The sequence below is a fragment of the Mastomys coucha genome, unplaced genomic scaffold (assembly GCF_008632895.1).
Source record: "Mastomys coucha isolate ucsf_1 unplaced genomic scaffold, UCSF_Mcou_1 pScaffold1, whole genome shotgun sequence".
NCBI lineage: Eukaryota > Metazoa > Chordata > Mammalia > Rodentia > Muridae > Mastomys > Mastomys coucha.
In genome coordinates, this window is record NW_022196891.1 from 72080282 (window position 1) to 72084821 (window position 4540).

The window sequence follows — 4540 nt, forward strand, 5'->3', positions numbered from 1 at the left end:
TTTAGATTTGCTGCCAACAAACATCTCACCTGCTTTCTTTTCACATTTAAACCCATCCAAAAATCTGGAACTGCAAAGCTGTTACTCAGAATGGGCCAACCTAGAATCGGCGAAGGCATTTCAGATTCCCTGGGGGAAGAGCGTAATAAAGCAGCTTGCCGAAGATAACACTAAGCTTAGTTGCAAGATGGGTGAAGGCCTCTCGTCTATCTTCTTGGACTTCTTTTCCCATACTACCTCTGTGAATCAAAGGAAGCTGGAGAGTTAATGCAGCAGATTCTAACCAATGTTCACCTTAGCCCAAAAGGACAATCAAGGGAGGCTCAATTGTCCAACCCGAGAATCATTCTTGACATTACTTCAGGACTGGTCATATATGCAAATACGTTATCAGTTGCTCACTTTGGAGCTGCCTATCGGAATGAATGCAAATAGGGACAACCCACAAATAATATCAAAGCAACAACAATAATAACCAATAAAATGAGTCTTTTTATTTGCTTATGATATACAGGGCTCATTATAGCTTTTCAGATCACTAGAGAGACATTGTCAGTAGAGTCATGACTAATGGAAAGGCACAGATAGCATGGCTGTATGCTTTGAATTTGGAAGACCAAAGGAGGACCTTGAATCCCAGGCATGCATGGGCTACATATCAAAACTTTGCTACCCTCTGTCCCAATAAAACAGAAGGAGGGAGGTAGGGAGGGCGGAAGAGAAAAGGAAGAAAAAGAAAAGCACAGATAAATCTTAAATTTCATTTCAGGCAATAATTCAATCCAGTTAATGAAGAGCAAAGCTGGAAGATTTAAAAGGCACTTCTTGAGCCTAATCAGTTATGCAATTAGTGGAAAATAAATCATTTGTATATATTCCTTATTCCTCTGATCATTTACTACTTTAAGAAGACTGCCTTTTTTTCAAAGATGATCCCTATATGCTACAGTTCATTAACCCTTACTTCTTGTAAACATCATGGACATTGGTAATAAGAAAACTCTTGTGTCTTGATAGGAACAATAATGAGTAGGTTGCAGTGCAGATTAATGGCCAGGCACTCCTTATTTTATATTCTACTCTCCCTTGTCACCCTTTTTACTTCTATATATTATTTTTTCTTAAATGAGAAGCATTCAGAATTGACATGCATCCAAGAGAAGTGAAAAAGATAATGATTATGCATACTACAATTTATAAGAGATGTGCAGAGAACTGAGGGTCTTCTCTTAGAGACAGAACTCATGGCAAAGCAAGAACAGGCTTTAAAACAGGAGGGAGATATACCTACAATCAGTACAATAGTTTAAAGGCATTGTCATTTTCATTATTACTTTCTCTATGTGTATGTTTGTGCATGCATGTATATGTTCAAGTGTCTATGGCTGCAGAGGTGGCTAGGCAAGAGTACGTGTGTGTGTGTGTGTGTGTGTGTGTGTGTGTGTGTGTGTGTGTGTGTATGTGCGTGTGTGCCTGTGTGCACAAACAAGCATGCAGACCAAAAGTCAACCTCTAGTGTCGTTCCTCAGAAAGTGTTCACCTTTTTGGGGAGGGACAGGGTCTCTCAGTTGGGATGAGTCTCTTCCAACAGACTAGAATGACTGGCCAGTGAGACCAAGGGCTCCTCCTGTCTCTGCTGCTTCAGCACTGGGATGATTATAAGCATGCATCACTGCATCTGTTTTTTCTTTGTTTTTCTTTTTTCTTCCTTATAGGGGTTCTGCTGATCAAATTTATGTCCTCAGGCTTACGTAGCAAGCACTCTTACCACTGAATCATCTCTCTAGTCCACTCATCATTGATTTCTTATTTGGATCTTAATGGTCTTATGTGCACTACACAGAAATGTTATTTGGAACTAGCCTGGTAAGGTTAATGGTATGAAAGAATGGGAAAGATCTTAAATGGACCCAAAGCTTTGAGTTCTTTTGGAAAAAAAGACAAAAGACAGTGACAGACTAAGTTCAGACTAAGGAAAGGCTTCTTATACTTAATGTTTTCAGCAGCTGGAAGGATTACCTGCTGGGGTATTAGAGAATTTGATGTAAACCATTAATTGGTCAGCAAAAGACTCACTGTCATCTGAGATTATGAAAGTGTTGCTAGAAAGTCAGACAAAGTGGCCTACGGTTTATTTCAACCTTAAAACATCTATGAGTTTATTACTGGAGTTAAGCATAATGAAGGAGAATGCAATTTTATTGAGTAATATTCACGGTATATCATTAAATCTAGAATGTTTGGAGTTTACTATCTAAGAAAATGGAGTGACAGGGTGAAGTGGACTATGAATGACAATTTTCCCTTTAGGAACATATTTATATATTCTTTGAGGAATATATATATATATATATGTGGATGCATAATTTGTAGTAAGAACTTAAAAGGTTACACATGTTATGACTTGTGCTCTTCTACACAGAGATCCAAGAGACCCCCCAGAACTGGGAAGCTAAAGATGGACCTTACACTGTCAACATTAAACCTTCACATCTTAAAGCTTGTCTGGCCCTGTTCAATTATACATTAGATGCTTTCTTAATGCTAATATTCATCCACTTTCAACTCTTTATTCATCTAAATGGCTTTCTTTTCATCTACTCATTTATTGATAGGTCCATAAATGGTAACTTACTCATTTTAGAGCTATAGAGACCTTCCTTAGATTCTCATAGATTTTAAAGTGTAAAATTGTTAAAATTATGTTGGTATGGAGTGTTTTAAAATACTGAACTTACTGGTTAATAGATGTATATTCCTCCATCGAATAAAAATATTTATCTTATAGAATAGCATAGATATTTTTGTTGGTATTCTGCTTAAATCCATGTCTAAATGAAATATCTATGATTCACTTATATATATATGTATACATATATAATAAGAGTATATACATAAATATACACAAACATGCATATATATATGTGTATGTATATATATATATATATATATATATATACTGATTTTTCAACTGATATTTTTATGGAATAGAATTTATCACTTTTTTGCCACAGTATTCCTGCGCAAATGTGTGCAAATGATTTATATGACTCTTATAGGAAAAATTATAGCCCTTCCTGTGCTTCAGAGTAAGCTCCTTTGCCATGAGAGTGCCATCTGTCATGTCTCTGTCACCCCAGCAGAGCAGAGAGCACAGCCCACAGATGAGCTTGGGAAATTAATAGGAAAGGAAATGACCACATATTCATCTGAAGCCCCATATTTTCCCCTAAGACCCAGGGAGCAGGTGGCCATGGGTTCTTCTGACTCATTAGCTCATGTTTATTAGATGTCAGCCAAGTCTTTGCTTTGTACTCTTGATTCTGAGATAAGGATAGGAAGACATGGAATGGGTGAAATCAGTGCCTAAAGCTACCTTTGGCCTGAATGTGCTGTTGTAGTGTAAACTGTACGTTCATGCAATATACAAAAAAATAAAACTTGAAAACTATGATATTTAGCAGAATCTGAACTCCTCTGTCTATCCATACAGCAGTGCATCTCTCAGATAATTTCATCAGGGGAATTTTTGTTGTTGTTCGGCAGATGACAGTTAATGCAGAAACACATGACTGGCCAAAGTGCAAAGAATAAATGTTAGTGGAGTGCTCAGCCAAAAATGGGACATATATATCAATCAGATCTCCTCTTCAAGGCTCAGGAACTATTGTAGAAGAAGAGGCAGAAAGAGTGTAAGATCTGGAGGTTGGAGGGAGGGACCCTGAGCAAAATAGTGCCTTCTGGACATGACAGAACAGTTTTACACATTAGCTCACACGAGTTATGGCTGTCTGCACAAAACCCACACAGAATCAAGCCGGTCAACAGTCTAGCTTGCTGTTGGAAGAGGTTGACGAGCCCCCAATACATGAGGAGTAATGAGTAACAGATGACTTCTGGAGAAGAGAGAGACAGTTGTCGTCATTTAGTATGTTTCTTGGTGGGTTGACTACTCTCTAGGAATTACCCCATACTCAGGAGCACACGGGCAGCAAAAATTAGAGTCAAATGGTTACAAAAATTTAAAAAAGACGCAAAAGTGGGGGCAGGGTACAGTGTAGAGGAGTGGGAGTGGATCTGGGAAGAAATAATGGAAAATTTGGAGAGTCGATATGTCCCAAAGTCTACTGTATACATTTCTCAAAGAATGATTAAGGAATAAAATAAAATCTGGAGTGGCACCTTTGTATTGCTGTGCCCTCAATTTCTGATGTAAACAAGACTGGAAAACTGAATTAGGACTTGCCTTCACTCACAACATCAGAGGATTTCAGTCTATCCTGGCTAAGAAGCCACAGCAGGGTAGCTAAGATCATTGTGGTTATAGCCTATAGGTCATTCTGTTCATGCTGGAATGGAGAATGCAAAGGGAAACTCAGGGAGCTGCAAAGCCTGATTCCCCCTGGACAGACCTTCCCTTCCAAACTTTCTAGAACATTTAAAAAGTGTGCTACCAATTGGAACCAAGCATTCAAAACATAAACCTATGTAGACACTTCAGATTCAAACTATAATGTAAATATACCAGAAGAAATGGTAA